The sequence below is a fragment of the Phoenix dactylifera genome, chromosome 13, assembly GCF_051530095.1.
Source record: "Phoenix dactylifera cultivar Ajwa chromosome 13, Ajwa_hap1_PhDact_Kaust_v1.1, whole genome shotgun sequence".
NCBI classification, from domain to species: Eukaryota; Viridiplantae; Streptophyta; class Magnoliopsida; order Arecales; family Arecaceae; genus Phoenix; species Phoenix dactylifera.
The window spans coordinates 10,790,358-10,809,109 of record NC_143202.1 but is presented as its reverse complement, the minus strand read 5'-3'; positions in this window follow the sequence as shown (position 1 = coordinate 10,809,109).

The window sequence follows — 18,752 nt, the reverse complement described above, 5'->3', positions numbered from 1 at the left end:
TATATTCCACTAACTCATCAATTGACATAAGTAAGATAGTAAAAATTAAGAGAAATCAATTCACCCCCCCTCTTGGCTTGTCACCTTGGGCAACACTGCTTCTACTCATCTATTGCTATACACTCGTTTGATGATAACAAAAAGGGAGAGAAGTAAGAAAAGAAAGAAGTTGCAATAAAAAGGGACAAATAAGTTTGAAAATTATAGTAAGAGATAATATTCACTTAAGGGGGAGCAATATGTAACAATGAGAATTTTTTAAAAAACAAGAAAGTCTAAATTTTTAATCAAAATTTCTAAATTTGGCACATACCTCTCATGCCTCGATACATAACCTAAAACTCTTGCTTTATCTCAAATTTTTGAAGTTTCATCCTTAACCAAATACAAAAGAAAGGGGAAGAAAATCAAAAGTTCTAATTGGCAATACTTGGATGAAAGAGGGGGAGTCTTCACTTTCAAATTTGAAAAGCTGAAATTCAGCAATTTGAGCTCTTTCTAAAACAAAACTCCTAATTTCAAATAAGTATCAATCTGTTCATACTCAATGTTTTGTAATCATCAAAAAGGAGGAGATTGAGGACGATAGTGTTATTTCGATGATTGACACAACCATTGAGGAAATATCAAATTAGAAATACAATTTAATGTGATACATCACTAATGAATACGACACCTTCGATATATTAAAAGAATGAGATCAAGATGAATTCTAATGATTAAAAATGAGATAAAATTTGTAATAAAAAAAGGGGATAGAGAATTCTTAATTTTAATTCAGCAAGGTTTCAATTGAAATATACTCTTAAGGAAAAAATAGTAATTTTTATTGTTAAGAGTATGTAGCACTACCATGGCATACACTCAAAATTGCTTGAAATATATTTCACTGATTATATGGATTAGTCTAACCTTAAGATGCAGCAAAGTGTGAAAAGAGTCGACCCTAACATAAGTGGAGTCGACCCTGGCACATCATGGAACCATCTGGCACACACCTGCAAAAATGGCACTGATGAACAGTAAGTGGAGTCTGCTGAGTTACGCCCTGTTCGATACGACGTTCGCAACGGAATTCGAACGGAACGTCGTTCATCGCATGAACGTGCCTCGGATCGTAGAATTCAAAAATTTTTCTGGATCCAAATCCAGAAGATCTTTGAATTCATTAGGAAGGAGAGATTAGGATCTGAGGAAGGTTGATTAAGATTTATAAAACTGAAACTAAAATCAGAAGAAATTAATTTGAAGATCTCATCTTCAAAAATTTTGCAGGTGAAGAACACCGCAGCCTGATGATCTATCTAGCTTCCTGTTTGAGCCACACAATTATCCAGCCTCTACAGGTATCCACACGAGGATCTAATCATCTGAGACAGGGTCTTACTGGAGTGCTAGCTCCTTGCAAAGACCTCTCATGACTATCATATAGATTAGAAGATAAAAATCTGCAACATACCTCCTTAAAGAAGAACCCTTTCTTCTTCAACCTTGCTTGCGATGGAGGAAGAGGAAGGAGGAACCTTGCACGTGGATCTTCCTTGCCTTGCTACCGTGGAAGAAGAGGAGGATGAAGACCCCTTGCTGCCGTGGAGAAGGAGGAAGAAAGAAGAGGAGGCATGGAGAGGAAGAGGAGAGAATTCATTCATAACTTCTTCCTTGCTACCCTTTTATAGATTAGGTTTAGGGCTCCTCCTAATCTTATTAGGAGTATGGGACTATAACCCACCCTTGGATTAATGCCAAGTGTCCAATCCTTGTGCTCATAGATGCATGACATGTGTCTATTTAATCAATTGATTAATTTTCTAATCACATTAGGATTCCTAATCTCATTAGGAGAATTAATTGATTTGGGAGCATGCATCCTACGACGCCATGTGGACTTTAAAGTCTGCATAGTGTGAACATGACTTAAGTCATATTCATCCTACGACGACATATGGTCTTTAAAATCCGCACAAATCTTGGTTTAATCAAATTGACCCAATCATGAACCCAAATCAATTTGGATCGAACCCAATTTAATTTGGCTCATTAAATCAGCCCAATTGCAATCCAATTGCAATCAATTCTACTTAATTCTTCTTCCATTAACTTACTTACACTTAGTGGGTTAATTCAATCACCAATTATATTGATGATTGATTTCTATTATGATTCCAAATCATAATTAATGATAGTCTGACTAATTAAATTCTCTATGTGTGTGACCTTATAGGTTCTATTCTGACTAGTAGTGAGAAATATTGAGATCTCCATCTCAATATCACTGAAACTTCTTTCAGTGGACTGAAACGATTTCAGTTCTACTCTTAGGATTCACTGATCACCAAGTGAATGCCTTCGAGTCTCACAATCCACTAGTGACACCTAGCAGTATGTGGTGGCAACCCAGCAGAATGGAATATCTGAACCTTTTGGTGCAGTTAGCGTATGATACAGTCCCTCTATCATAGATTCCGACGTGATGGAGGTTATGGATATCTCGTCAAACCCCATCGTCTGTCATATGTCAAATTTATACGACTTCCAGTTCGAGATATGAAAAACTCTTTTTCCAAAATACCTGGCTAGGAATTTATCGAACTCGGTCTCATAAATCACATAGGATCACTTCTAATCTATCAAGGTCGATAGATCCCATCTAGATGCAACCCTATTCCAAAATGAACCTACTGCAGCCAATTCGCACTACAAGGACCCGAATGACTAGGGCCCAAGTTCACATGCTCGTCAAACTACAGCAATATCATAGTGAATAGCTGAGGCATCGCAGGTCAAAGGACCAGTCATACAACTGAGCATAAGTAGTCACTGACGAGTGGATAGATATCCATGTGACTACTATCTTTGGTCACGCTCAGTACATTGTTCTCTAACAAGTACTTGTATAATCACTCCAGTGTCTCTACACCGTGGACTCGAGACTCATCCATTTGACTAAGTGATCTGTGCACTAATCTCAGCGGATCGATCACCGTCCCTCGTGATGGATCCATCGATCAGAAGCATTTAGAAATTAATCCCTAATGACACATGCCTCAAATTCTCAACTCCTTGAAATTATGTGTCATAATGTATTAATTTCTTGGACGACTCATGGACACATACAAACATGAATGAAAAATAAATTGCCCAATCTTATTTATTAATAAGTGTTAAATTACAAATTTATGCCCCAGATTACAAATATGCGTCAGCCACGTTGGCTTCTAGGGCATACTTCTAACAATCTCCCACTTGCACTAAAGCCAATCAGACATATATTTAAGTCCCATTTTTTCAAGATAGACTTCTAATTTCTTCTGACTCAGCTGCTTAGTGAATGGGTCCGCCACGTTATCAGTGGAGTCTACTCTCTCCACCTCTACATATTTCTTTTCGAGGTAGTCGCAAATTAGATGAAATCGCCGCTCTATATGCTTGGACTTCTGGTGAGACCTCGGCTCCTTAGCCAGTGCTATGGCGCCGTTGTTGTCGCAGAAAAGGGTTATGGCATCTAATGATATGACTCCTAGCTTTTCGACAAACTTCTTGTACTAGAACGCTTTCTTCGCAGCATCCGATGCAGTAATGGACTCTGCTTCCATGGTAGAATCTACAATAATCGGTTGCTTGGAACTCTTCCAATTTACCAATCCTCCATTGCATAAGAATACATATCCTGATGTAGACTTTCTATCATCAGGGTTAGTCATGAAGTCTGAATCAGTATATCCTTCTACCTTTAACTCTGTGCCTCCCCCAAAGACCAAAAATAGATCCTTAGTCCTTCTCAAGTACTTAAGGATATTTTTCATAGCTATCCAGTGCTCCTCGCCTGGATTTGACTGATATCTGCTCGTGACACTCACAGCATGTGCTATATCTGGTCAAGTACATAGCATGGCATACATGAGGCTCCCTATTGCCGATGCATAAGGGATCCTACTCATGCGCTGAATCTCTTCAGATGTTTTGGGGCATGTGGAGTGATTGATTATAACCCTATTTGATTTTGATGAGTTCAAAGCATTTGAGTATATCTTATGTTTACTAATGAATTCAATCTAGCGTTTCAGTGATATTCTTGTAAATTTTATGGTTAAGTGTCTCTAGATTTGGTTCAAGACATTTTGGATAAGTTAAGAAGTCAATATGAACCAAAGTCTGAGACTCGAGTCGACTCCGGGATATTACGAGTCGACTCCAAGCGTATCAAAAGTACTGGCACAGGCTCGAGTCGACTCCGGAACATTACGAGTCGACTCCGACTGAGAACAGACAGACGAACAGAAAGATACAACTCAAAATCTGTCAGCGAGTCGACTCCTGAAGAGCGCGAGTCGACTCCGATGCTAGCCGAGTCGACTCCAGGGTAGTATGAGTCGACTCCAGGAAGTTACAGACAGAAAGACAGAGAAGCTATTTTGGACCCTGAGAGCCGAGTCGACTCCTGAGGAACGCGAGTCGACTCCGATGGTTGGCAGGTCGACTCCAAAGGAAGCGAGAGTCGACTCTCAGTGTAACACAAGGCAAAAGTCAGAGAGCAACTTTCGGACACTGAGAGCCGAGTCGACTCCCGCAAAGGCCAAGTCGACTCCAAGACAGCGCGACCCCAAAAAGACAGAAGACAGTATTTTTATCTCTGAGAGGCGAGTCGACTCCAAGACAGTTCGAGTCGACTCCAAGGCAGCGCTACCCCAAAAAGACAGAAGACTGCTTTTCGGATACTGAGAGCCGAGTCGACTCCAAAACAGTCCGAGTCGACTCCAAGACAGCACGAGCCAAAAGATAGAAGCTCGGAAGTTCGGACTCTGAGTGCCGAGTCGACTCCCAGAATTCACGAGTCGACTCGAGTGAGCAAACTTGAAAAATGCATCCATGGATTCCTTGGGATGAGCCAACTCCAAAAGTGCCAGGTCAGCTCCAGACTTTGGGGAGTCGACTACGGGTTAAGTCGAGTCGACTCTTAGTCGAGAAGAGCACTTTAATCCAAATCCGGAACAGTTGCCGAGCCGACTCCAGAAAAGCATGAGTCGAGTCCTGCTGCAGCCGAGTCGACTCCAGATCGCACGAGTCGACTCCGATCCCAACGAAAACATTGTCAGGATGTGCAGAATGTGCAGAACGGCTAGTAGAGTGTGTTTAACGGCTAGTTTCCGTGGGGAATGGCTTAAATAGCCACAAAGAACTGTAGCAAGGTAGAGAAGCGATATTCCTTTCAAAGAAAACACAAAATCTTCATCTGCCAAAGGATTTAAACGGAAAAGAAGGAAGAGGGCCATTAACTCCATTCAACCAACTCTTCCCAGCATTAAAGAAGTCTCCTTCTGCTTTCAAGTCTTCAAGACATTCAAGAGGAGATCCAGAGTTCAAGAAGCCCTCCACTACATCATCATAAACTGTTTGAGGGCTCTTAACTTCTCTTTTATTTATATTGCTAAAAATCTGCTTATTCAGAAGCTGTATCTTTCTATTTGTTTTTCTATCCATTTGGTCCTTACTTGATTCAATCAGGGGATTGAATCAAGGGTGTAAAGGTTTGTTGGTGAGCCTAGGTTGAAACCAACGGTGTAAGGTTTTGATTGTGATCCCGGAAAAACAATCGGGCGGTTCTAGTCGGTGAGCCTGGGAAAACCGACCGAGTTCGTTGTGACCTCGTAAAACAACAAGTTGGGTTGTGAGCTTGTAAAACAACCGGCTATAATCTGAGGGGTTATAGTGAATTCTCAAGTGAGGCTTGGGGAGTGGACGTAGGAGCAAGGGTTAGCTTCGAACCACTATAAAACCTTTGTGTTTGTGATTGCCTTGTCGTCTTTACTTTCATTTCATTCACTGCACATAGCATCTAATTAATTAACTTGCAAAAAGTATTAATTAGTTATCCACAAATATTTTAATTGCAATAATTATTTTAAAACCCAATTCACCCCCCCTCTTGGGTTGTCTATCTGGGCAACAAGTGGTATCAGAGCCGGAACTCTATTACCCAAAGAGTAAAAGATCAAAATGACAACCCCATTTGGATCTTCTCATATTGAGGGCCAGTCCACCCAAAGACCTCCATTCTTTAATGGGTCCGACTACTCATATTGGAAGGCAAGGATGAAAATATTCATCCAAGCACAAGACTATGAGATGTGGACCATCATACTTAATGGACCATACGTCCCATCAATTTTTGTAGAGGGTGTAACTATACCCAAACTTAAAAAGGATTGGGATGACAATGATAGAAGGAAGGCACAACTAAATGCCAAAGCAATGAATGTGCTTTATTGTGCTTTAGATAGAAATGAATTTAATAGAGTCTCTACTTGCAATTCTGCAAAAGAGATTTGGGATAGACTTGAAGTGATCCACGAGGGCACAAATCAAGTAAAAGAATCCAAAATAAATATATTAGTTCATAAGTATGAGTTATTTAAAATGGATTCTAATGAAACAATTACTTGCATGTTCACTAGATTTACTGACATTGTCAATGGCCTAAAAAGCCTTGGCAAAAATTATACTAACAGTGAGCTTGTCAGGAAGATTCTTCGTTGTCTACCAAGGTTATGGAAAGCCAAGGTGACGGCAATCCAAGAAGCCAAGGACTTGAACAAGCTTCCACTTGAGGAGCTTCTTGGATCCCTAATGACGCACGAGCTCACAATGAAACAACACAGTGAAGAAGAGTCCTCCCACAAGAAAAAGGTAATAGCCCTCAAATCTGTTTCTACTAACAAAGACTTATCTTGCAGCAGCAGCAGTGAAGAGGAAGACAATGAGGGAGATGATGATGAGGCTCTTCTCGTGCGTAAGTTCAGAAAATTCATCAACCGTAAGAAGACCTTTCATCAAAGGAGAGGCCCCTCAAGTTCCTATCACAAGGATAAAGGTAAGAAAAGGAAAAATGAGGAAATCAGATGTTACGAATGTAAGAAGCCGGGACACTTCAGAGCAGACTGTCCTTTGCTCAAGAAGGCCAGCAAGTACAAGAAAAAGAAGGTCCTCGTCTCCACCCTATCGGACTCCGATACATCATCATCATCATCGGATGAGGAACAAGAAGAAAAGGCCAATCTATGCTTTATGGCAAACGAAAATGAGGTAACATCTGAAACGCATTTAGATTTTACCTTTGATGAGTTATATGATGCATTTAATGAATTAATGGATGAATATAAGATAATAAGCCTTAAGAATAAAGAGCTAAAACTAACCAATCAATCTCACCTCCATAAATACGATAAATTAGTTAAGGATAAGGATTTTATCACTAAAGAAAATTTAGAACTTAAGACAAGCAACCAAATGTTAATTCAAAAAACTAATACCTTGAGTAAAGATAACGAAAAACTAGCCAAGAAAATTTCTGAACTTAAAAAGGATAAACAAACTATTGGAAGTAATTTCACAAAAGACTTAGATGCACTAAAAACAGAAAAACAAAAGTTGGCACTAGAACTTGAGAAGTACAAGCCTTTTGTAGAAAAATTTACTTATAGCTCAGAAAAATTAGACATGATACTTAATAGTCAACGAGCTGTGTTCAATAGAGTTGGTTTAGGGTATAAACCTAAAAATAAGCAAAAACTCCTTAGTAATTTCTTTGTTAAAGCTGGGGAAAGCAAAACTAAGAAAATAACATGTTTTTGCTGTGGAACATTAGGACATAAAGCAAATGTGTGTGATTATAGAAAAGGAAAAACTAAAAGAAAAATTAAAAGGGTTTGGGTTCCAAAAGGAACCAACATTACTAACCATGAAGGATCCAAGAAAACTTGGGTACCTAAAATTGTATGATTTGTTTGTGTAGGAGTGTCTTGTAGCCAAGGTCGACAAAAATTGTTGGTACTTGGATAATGGCTGCTCAAGACACATGACGGGTGACAAGGACCAATTCTTCACACTTGAGCCTAAGAAGGGAGGTGCTGTGACATTTGGAGACAATAACCAAGGTCACATCATTGGTATAGGTAAAGTACAAATTACCCCTTCAACCTTTATTGATAATGTTCGATATGTTGATGGTCTTAAACATAATCTACTTAGCATTAGTCAATTGTGTGATAGAGGTTTTGATGTTTTGTTCAAACCATCTTTATGCATCATAACCAACTCAAATGACAATAGTTTAGTTTTTAAAAGAATAAGACGTGGGAATGTGTATGTAGTAGACCTTGAGGATCTTGCCAAACTTAACCTATGCTTAGTTGTTAATGAAACTAAGGATAATGATGCTAGTTGGTTAGGGCACCGCAAGTTAGGTCATGCAAGTATGGACACAATATCAAAACTAGTTAAAAGAGATTCCGTGATAGGTTTGCCAAAACTAAAATTTGAAAAGAATAAAATATGTAAAGCTTGTCAATATGGCAAACAATCAAGGAACTCATTTAAATCCATAAATTGTGTCTCTACCTCTAGACCTTTAGAACTACTACACATGGATCTATTCGGACCAACTAGAACCACAAGTCTAGGTGGAAATAAATATGGTCTAGTTATTGTAGATGATTTTTCTAGATATACTTGGGTCATGTTTTTAGCTCATAAAGATCAAGCATTTTCAGTATTTAAGAAATTTTATAAGAAAGTAACAAATGCTAGAGATACTTCAGTCATAGCTATTAGAAGTGACCATGGAACGAAATTTGAAAATCATCTATTTGATGAATTTTTAGTAAAAAGGAAATATCTCATAATTTTTCTGCACCTAGGATACCACAACAAAATGGAGTTGTGGAAAGAAAAAATAGAACCCTTGAGGAAATGGCTAGAACCATACTATGTGAAAGTAACCTCCCTAAGTACTTTTGGGGAGAAGCCATTAATACCTCATGTCATATATTAAATAGAGTTTTATTGAGATCCATTATAAAGAAAACATCTTATAAACTTTGGAAAAACAGAAAACCAAAAGTAAACTATTTTCATGTCTTTGGATGTAGATGTTTTGTTCATAATAATGGGAAAGACAATCTAGGTAAATTTGACTCTAAATCTGATGAGGGTATATTTTGGGGTATTCTACAACTAGTAAAGCCTATAGAGTTTTTAATAAAAGAATCCTAGTTATAAAAGAATCTATACATGTTGTTTTTGATGATTCTAGTGACATCTCTTCTAGCAAGAGAGTTGATCTTGATAATGATGCTGAAATTCTTGAAGAAAAGATTGATGAGATGACATTACAAGATGATGAATAAAAATTAATTGGAAATGCATCATCAAGCCAAGAGGCTGTTGTGGATCATGGGCTGACTAAGGCTTGGAGGTATGCTCACGGGCATCCTAAGAAATTAATTTTAGATGATCCATCTCAACCTGTTAGGACTAGAGCATCTCTTAGGAACTTAAATAACCATCTAGCTTTTGTCTCACATTTTGAACCCAAACACATAGAAGAAGCTGAAAAAGATGTAAATTGGATAAATACAATGCAAGAAGAACTAAACCAATTTACTAGAAACAAGATATGGAACCTAGTTGAACGACCCTCTGAATATTCAATTATAGGTACCAAATAGATATATAAAAATAAACTTGATGAAAATAGAATTGTAATTAATAAGGCTAGACTAGTAGCAAAGGGCTATAATCAAGAAGAAGGTATAGATTTTAATGAAACCTTTGCTCCTGTAGCTAGACTTGAGGCAATTAGACTATTACTAGCATTTGCATGCTCTAAGGATTTCAAATTATTTCAAATGGATGTAAAAAGTGCATTTTTAAATGGGTTTATTAATGAGGAGGTGTATGTGGAACAACCTCCTGGTTTTGAAAATCATCAATACCTTAATCATGTGTATAAATTGAACAAAGCACTTTATGGTTTGAAACAAGCACCTAGAGCATGGTATGAAAGACTTAGCAAATTTCTACTAGATCATGAGTTCTCTAGAGGAAATGTAGATACAACACTATTTTTGAAGAAGAAAAACAAAGATATGTTAGTAGTGCAGATTTATGTTGATGATATTATTTTCGGTGCTACTAACAATCGCCTCTGCGAAGAATTTACTGACTTGATGCAGAGTGAGTTTGAAATGAGCATGATGGGAGAGCTGAACTATTTCCTCGGGCTTCAAATCAAACAATCAAAAGATGGGATCTTCATCAATCAAGCTAAATACATCAAAGAGATGCTTAAGAAGTTTGATATGGAGGGAAACAAGTCAATCAGCACACCCATGAGCTCATCATGCAAACTAGACCTAGATGAATCAAGTAAATCTGTAGATCAAAAGATGTATAGAGGTATGATAGGATCTTTATTATATCTCACTGCAAGTAGACCTGATATCATGTTTAGTGTATGCATGTGTGCTAGATATCAGTCTAATCCTAAGGAATCTCATCTAATTGCAGTAAAGAGAATCTTTAAATACCTAATAGGAACAAAAAGTATAGGTTTATGGTATTCTAAAGAATCTAGCCTGAAATTAATAGGATACACAGATTCAGACTTTGCTGGTTGTAAACTTGATAGAAAAAGCACCAGCGGGTCATGTCAATTCCTAGGAGAAAATTTAATCTCATAGTTTAGCAAGAAACAAAACTCGGTTACATTATCTACTGCCGAAGCTGAATATGTTGCTGCCGGGAGTTGTTGTGCTCAAATCATATGGATTAAACAACAACTTGAATACTATGGCATTAAACAAGATAAAATTTCCATTAATTGTGATAATACAAGTGCCATTAATCTAACTAAAAATCCAATTCAGCATTCAAGAACTAAACATATTGAGATAAGACATCACTTCATAAGAGATCATGTACTGAATGGTGATGTGACACTTCAATTTGTTTGCACTGATGATCAATTAGCTGATATCTTCACAAAACTCTTGAGTGAAGAGAGATTTAGTGTGCTTAGGAGAGGATTAGGAGTGATTGATCCATCCTAGTGATGTTCTCTTCTAGTTCATTGATTTTGATGATTAAGTTGTGTTAAATATAGAGTCTCTCATCGATGATCATCAAATCAGATCATAACTTAGTGATTGTCCCTTGGTTGGTACGAAAATAGCATGATTTTTAGGTGCGTGCCAGAGTTCGAGTCGACTCGGATACGTTTCAGAGTTGGCTCATGATGGAGAGTCGACTCGTACATAGACGGGAGTCGACTCGAGGTCAATGGCAGCATAAGGGGAGTCGACTCGCACATATTTTGGAGTCGACTCGAGGTCGAGTCGACTCGCGACTTACTGGAGTCGACTCGCGGTCGGGATCCGAGTTTTTAACCCTAATCCAAGCATTTAATCGACACTTCTATTCATCGCCTCCACTGTTCACAAAACCCTAGAGCCATCTCTGACATCGTCTCCGACCCCGGTTAGAGTTGTTCCGTCGACCTCCTTCCGTCCATTAGGGTTTTACCCCATTCCTAGGTCAATCATGCCTCGTAAGTCGGTTGTCCCAAGCCGGAAGAGGCCCCAACCCGCGAGCGGCACCGAGCGACGGTCCAAAGCTCGGAACGATCCCGTGAGGCCACAACCTCCGGTTCGTTCCCCGCCAAGGCCGGTTCCCTCGCGACCGTGTGCCGGGAAGGCGGTCTCCGCCGGGAGATATGTCAACTTCGACTATCTCTCCCGGGAAGGCTTTACCATAGGAGATAGGTTGAGGGCCCAAAGCCTAGAGTTCTTTTGTTCCCTAGATCTCCCCACATACCCAGGGCTAGTTAGGGAGTTCTATGGTACAATGTCTAGGGAGAATGGTGGGATACAGAGAACCGTAGCGGATGTCCCTTTATTTATTTCGGAGGATTTTATTGCTCAAGTCCTCCATCTTCCCCAAGTAGAGGTATCTCCTACTCACCCGGCCGATAGGACTGAGGCCCTTACGGCCATATTAGGGAGTCCACCCCAGTCCCCACTAGATGAGGTGTCCGCTAGTTCACTGTCAGTTGAGATGCGGCTCCTCTTGAGTATCATCTCTAGGACCCTTTTCCCTAAGACCGGCCGCTTCGATTTTGTATCTGAGAGAGACCTAGCCCTCATGTATTACATTCTCCAGGACACCCCAATTAACTTTTCCAAACTAATCTACAAATACCTATGTGAGCCACTAGACAGACCTAGGCTCACCCTTCCATATGGGATGCTATATACACTGATCTTTAGGGAGTCCGAGATCCCTATTCCTGAGGGGGAACCCTCTCGCGCACTGCGATGGACCGATCGCATGGGTGAGGGAACCCTTCACAGGATGGATTTTCATAAGGTAGAGGGAACCTAGGTTAGGAAACCATCCTCCTCCACACCTACTACTAGACACTCCCCCAGTCCTGATCCTGATTCAGACTTTCCCACCTATCCCTCCACCTCAGCACCATCTACCTCTGCCGGACCCTCCACTGCACAGCCTTCTCAGCCACTAGAGGTCCGGATATCACCTGAGCAGCTCCGGGAGTTGCGACAGGAGATCGTGAGGGATCTTCGGGACGACCTGCTGAGGGAGCTCCGAGGTCCAGCGACTGCTCCCTCCACTGCCCCCTCTTCTGCATTGGTTTCCTCCCTATCAGCCGTGACCGAGATGACGGCCCATCTGAGGGAAGAAATTTACAATGTCAGAAGCCTGATACAAGCCCAATTCTCCAATATGAGCGATGTCACAAGCAACACAAGGAAGATGCGAGATGACATCAGACATGACAAGGGCACCCAGAGCCAGGGGGCCGAGCGTCTGGCGAACGTGTTGATCGCCGAGTTGGACATACTCCAGGAGAGTGTGACTGAGCTCTCCTCGATTCACAGTAGGGCTACTTCGGCGATCATCACACAGCTAGGGCACGTCACAGATGGGGTCACCCTACTCATGGAACAGTCAAGACTGCCCAAGGGAGCAGCATCCTCCTCCAAGAAGCCCTAGCTTTTATTTTAGACTTGTACTTATTGCTTTCCTCTTTGTATTCACAAGTGTACTTACTTATACATCAATACAAGGAGTAGACTATTTTCTTCAAAATGTGCAAATTAATATCTTATAGCCTTACTCTCATTGCTTGTGTAATGTGCTTTCTTCCTTTTTGCTATGATGACAAAAAGGGGGAGAAATATATTGAATAGACATGTAAAGAGAATCAATGAAAATCAATAAAAAGAAAACTTTTAAAACACACAATAATTTATTCTTAGTGGATTCGATACCTCGAGGCTCATTATCTCTCTGTTGGGGCTCCTAATAGAGTAATCTCCAGAATCTATTCAAGAGATATTCAGAGATTAGTTGAATCATACTCAAGAACAAATTGACAGATTTTCCCTCTAAAAACCAAAAATTTAAGTTCAAATTCTGAAAATCAAAACTAAGTTGAATGCATGTGTTGAGGGGGAGAATCTGAATTTTTAAGAAAGCAAAATTATTAAATATATATAAGCCAAACAATTGATTGCATGATATGAAGGCTTATATAATTCCAAATGAAAGGGGGAGCTTTAACTTCAAAATTTATTGTTTCACACCTTTCAGGTTTGGATAAATTAAATAACCGGATATTTGAATTCATTTTAAAATTTTACTATAAATCTCATTGTTTGTTGAGCAATTCACTTTACATATACTCAATGTTTTGTCATCATCAAAAAGGGAGAGATTGTGGAGTGATTGATTATAACCCTATTTTATTTTGATGAGTTCAAAGCATTTGAGTATATTTTATGTTTACTAATGAATTCAATTTAGCGTTTCAGTGATATTCTTGTAAATTTTATGGTTAAGTGTCTCTAGATTTGGTTCAAGACATTTTGGATAAGTTAAGAAGTCAATATGAACCAAAGTCTGAGACTCGAGTCGACTCCAAGCGTAGTATGAGTCGACTCCAGGGAGTTACAGACAGAAAGACAGAGAAGCTATTTTGGACCCTGAGAGCCGAGTCGACTCCTGAGGAACGCGAGTCGACTCCGATGGTTGGCAGGTCGACTCCAAAGAAAACGAGAGTCGACTCTCAGTGTAACACAAGGCAAAAGTCAGAGAGCAACTTTCGGACACTGAGAGCTGAGTCGACTCCTGCAAAGGCCGTGTCGACTCCAAGACAGCGCGACCCCAAAAAGACAGAAGACAGTATTTTTGTCTCTGAGAGGCGAGTCGACTCCAAGACAGTTCGAGTCGACTCCAAGGCAGTGCTACCCCAAAAAGACAGAAGACTGCTTTTCGGATACTGAGAGCCGAGTCGACTCCAAAACAGTTCGAGTCGACTCCAAGACAGCACGAGCCAAAAGACAGAAGCTCAGGAGTTCGGACTCTGAGTGCCGAGTCGACTCCCAGAATTCACGAGTCGACTCGAGTGAGCAAACTTGAAAAATGCATCCATGGATTCCTTGGGATGAGCCGACTCCAAAAGTACCAGGTCAGCTCCAGACTTTGGGGAGTTGACTCCGGGTTAAGTCGAGTCGACTCCCAGTCGAGAAGAGCACTTTAATTCAAATCCAAAACAGTTGCCGAGCCGACTCCAGAAAAGCATGAGTCGACTCCTGCTGCAGTCGAGTCGACTCCAGATCGCGCGAGTCGACTCCGATCCCAACGGAAACATTGTCAGGATGTGCAGAATGTGCAGAACGGCTAGTAGAGTGTGTCTAACGGCTAGTTTCCGTGGGAAATGGCTTAAATAGCCACAGAGAACTGTAGCAAGGTAGAGAAGCGATATTCCTTTCAAAGAAAACACAAAATCTTCATCTGCCAAAGGATTTAAATGGAAAAGAAGGAAGAGGGCCATTAACTCCATTCAACCAACTCTTCCCAGCATTAAAGAAGTCTCCTTCTGCCTTCAAGTCTTCAAGACATTCAAGAGGAGACCCAGAGTTCAAGAAGCCCTCCACTACATCATCATAAACTGTTTGAGGGCTCTTAACTTCTCTTTTATTTATATTGCTAAAAATCTGCTTATTCAAAAGTTGTATTTTTCTGTTTGTTTTTCTATCCATTTGGTCCTTACTTGATTCAATCAGGAGATTGAATCAAGGGTGTAAAGGTTTGTTGGTGAGCCTAGGTTGAAACCAACGGTGTAAGGGTTTGATTGTGATCCCGGGAAAACAATCGGGCGGTTCTAGTCGGTGAGCCTGGGAAAACCGACCGAGTTCGTTGTGACCTCGTAAAACAACAAGTTGGGTTGTGAGCTTGTAAAACAACCGGCTGTAATCCGAGGGGTTATAGTGAATTCCCAAGTGAGGCTTGGGAAGTGGACGTAGGAGCAAGGGTTAGCTCCGAACCACTATAAAACCTTTGTGTTTGTGATTGCCTTGTCGTCTTTACTTTCATTTCATTCACTGCACATAGCATCTAATTAATTAACTTGCAAAAAGTATTAATTAGTTATCCACAAATATTTTAATTGCAATAATTATTTTAAAACCCAATTCACCCCCCCTCTTGGGTTGTCTATCTGGGCAACAGGGCACATCTTTTTGGAGAGATTTATCCCATGCCTTAGGGGTTACAATCCCCTTTTAGAGTTTTCCATGCTGAACCTCTTCAGCACTTCCTCTATGTACATTTTCTGTGATAGGCCAAGCATCCTCTTTGATCTATCTCTATAGACTTTAATCCCCAAAATATAAGATGCTTCACCTAGATCTTTCATGGAGAACTTCTTAGACAGCCATAACTTGACCGATGTGAGCATGGGAATATCATTCCCAATTAGGAGTATATTATCCACGTACAATACGAGGAATACTATAGCTCTCCCACTGACCTTTTTGTACACACATGGTTTCTCTTCGTTCTTAATGAAATCAAATGATTTAATCACATCATCGAAACGAGTGTTCCAACTCCGAGATGCTTGCTTTAGTCCATAAATGGATCTTTGCAGCTTGCAGACCTTGTGATCACCATCACTGGAAGTGAAACCCTGAGGCTGTTCCATATAGATATCTTCCTCAAGATATCCATTAAGAAAAGTGTTACGGGGGAACTTAGCCACCATGCCCCACGTGACCGGCACGCGCGCCCAGGAAGACTACGGCTGCCCCTTGATCCAGCAATCCGACCTCAGGTCGGATATCTTCGGCTCCGCAGCCCGACCCCGAGTCGGCTGCCCCTTGATCCAGCAATCCGACCTCGGGTCGGATATCTTCGGCTCCGCAGCCCGACCCCGAGTCGGCTGCCCCTTGATCCAGCAATCCGACCTCGGGTCGGATATCTTCGGCTCCGCAGTCCGACCCCGAGTCGGTTGCCCCTTGATCCAGCAATCCGACCTCGGGTCGGCAATCTCTTGACAATAATAGACTGTTCCCCTGAGGCACGCCGCGGCCCCCTGCTCCACTACTCCCTGCAACGGCCGAATCCGGCGCTGCCCCACGATCCCCTGTAACAGCCGTACAAAGCGGAGCTCCACTACGCCCTGCCATGGCCGTACCCGGCGCTGCCCCACGACGCCCTGTAACGGCCACGTCAGTGGCAACCCCATCGTGCCACATGATGACCAATCCCCAGAAAAACCCCCCAGCCTGATATATATGGGGCTGGGGGGGGAAGGGGGAGGGTAAGCAAGATTTTCCAGAGTATTATCTTACCTGCTACCTCTTCTTCTCCTTCGATCTCCTCTAACTTGATCGTCGGAGGGCCCCCACTACCCCGGTGGTGGTGCGAGGCTTGCTTGCAGGTCTCCCGGCGGAAGGCGGAGCGCAACCGAAGTAATTCCAAGGGAACCCCATTCACACCGCTGTGCCAATCGTTCTCGGTTTGGACCCCCAGCAACAGTTGGCGCTAGAAGGAGGGCCCGGATCTCAGAGCGATCGTAATGGCACGGCGAGGTGGTCGTGGAGCTTCCAATGCTCCCGGTCGCGGGGCCTCTCGCGCCTCTGGCCGGGAGGCCGCTGCATCTCCAACACACTCTCAGCAACACTCCACCGCCCCACCGCCCATTCAGACGGTCGAAGCCGCCCAGTTCGACCAGCTAACCCAGCAGGTTCGCACCCTCGCGGAGGCGGTGCAGAATCTGCAGGGTGCGATGTCCCGGGCGCCGCAGCGGGCTCAGGAGCCGCCGCTGCCTGAGCGTTCGCCTGTCCTCCTCAACCCGCGCTCCTTCCTCTCCCATGGGGAGGAGCGCCGGCGCGAGGAGGATTCTCGAGCACGCTCCATTCTGCCGGGACCTTCCCACCGGAGCTGCGCGGGGTACGAGAGGCGGGCCCGGGCGTGTTCCCAGACCCCCCAGTCCTTGAGGAACCCGCGCTCCAGTCGGTCCCCCTCTCGCCGCTCCTTGTCTCCCACCCACCGGTCGCGCTCCCTAGACCGGCGGGTGGACGATCTCCACCGACAACTCCAGGTCCTGAAGGGCCATTCTAAAGATCCCTTCGCCGACTTAGAGATCTCCTCCCAGCCGGCGCTTGCCTCGAGGATCCTGCGGACCCCGAATCCGCCGGGGTTCAAAATGCCGGCGATCGAGCCCTATGACGGGGCGGCGGACCCGCGTGATCACGTCGAGAGTTTCAGGACCCTTATGCTCCTCCACGGAGCATCAGATCCCCTTCTCTGCAAGGCTTTCCCGGCAACCCTCCGTGGCCCGGCGAGGGCGTGGTTCGCCGGGCTGGAGGCTGACTCAATCCGGTCCTTCGACCAGTTCACCCGCCTCTTCATCACTCATTTCGCCGTCAGTAGCCGGCAGCGACTGGTCTCCGACTCCCTCTTTGATGTCCGGCAAAACGAGGGAGAAAGCCTGCGGGATTATCTTACCCGCTTCAACAGGGCTACGCTGGAGGTCCGGAACCTGAGTCAGGAGGTAGCTCTTTCAGCCCTGAAGCGTGGCTTCCGGAAGGGCAGACTCACCTTCTCCCTGGACAAACGCCTGCCGCGGAGCTTCCCAGAGCTGTTGTCCCGGGCGAACCAGTATGCGGACTCCGAGGAGGCGGCCGCCCACCGGAGCAAGGAGGCCGTCGAGATCCCTCCAAAGCTTGGAAAGAAAAGGCGGAAAGAGGCACGCCAGAGGAGGAGCCCGACGCCCCAGCGTCGGCGCAGAAGCCCGTCGCCGGCGAAGAACCACGGCGCCCCACGCCCTCGTTCTCCGCCCCGACGTTTCAACCGGTACACCCCTCTCCTGACTCCCCGGGCCCAGATCCTTATGGAGATCAAGGGGCGGGAGGACCTCCCGGCCCCGAGACAGATGCGGAGGATACCTGGGAAGAGGCCCTCCCGGGCGCACTGTGAGTACCACCGAGACCACGGCCACGACATAGACGACTGCTTCCAGCTTCGGGACGAGATCGAGGCTCTCATCCGTCGGGGGCGTCTCGGTCGATATGTGAGCGACCGACGTCCCCCCGCAGACTCGCGTCCGGCCGACCCGGCTCCTCCGGAGCCTCGGGAGCAGAATCGACCCGTTGCGGGCGTGATCCACACTATCATTGGGGGCTGCCCCCAGCCCGTGAGGAACGCAGGGGGCTCGACGGAGGCGTCAGGGGTGGCCGTCGCAAAGAGGCAGAGGGTCGGCAATGTAATCACCTTTTGTGATGAGGATGTAAAGGGGGTTCAGACCCCCCACGATGACGCCATGGTGATCTCCCTCACTATGGCAAACTATCATGTAAGGCGTGTTCTTGTGGATAGTGGAAGCTTAGCTGATATCTTGTTTTACGAGGCCTTCCAAAAGATGGGCTTGTCCAGACAATTGTTGCACAAAATATCCACCCCCCTCATAGGATTCACCGGTGACGCTGTCCCGGCGGAAGGTGTCGTTGAGCTGCCTGTGACTGCGGGCGTCGCACCCACAGAAGCCACGGTGCGACTCGGGTTCTTGGTCGTCCGTGTTCCCTCGGCCTACAACGCTATCCTCGGAC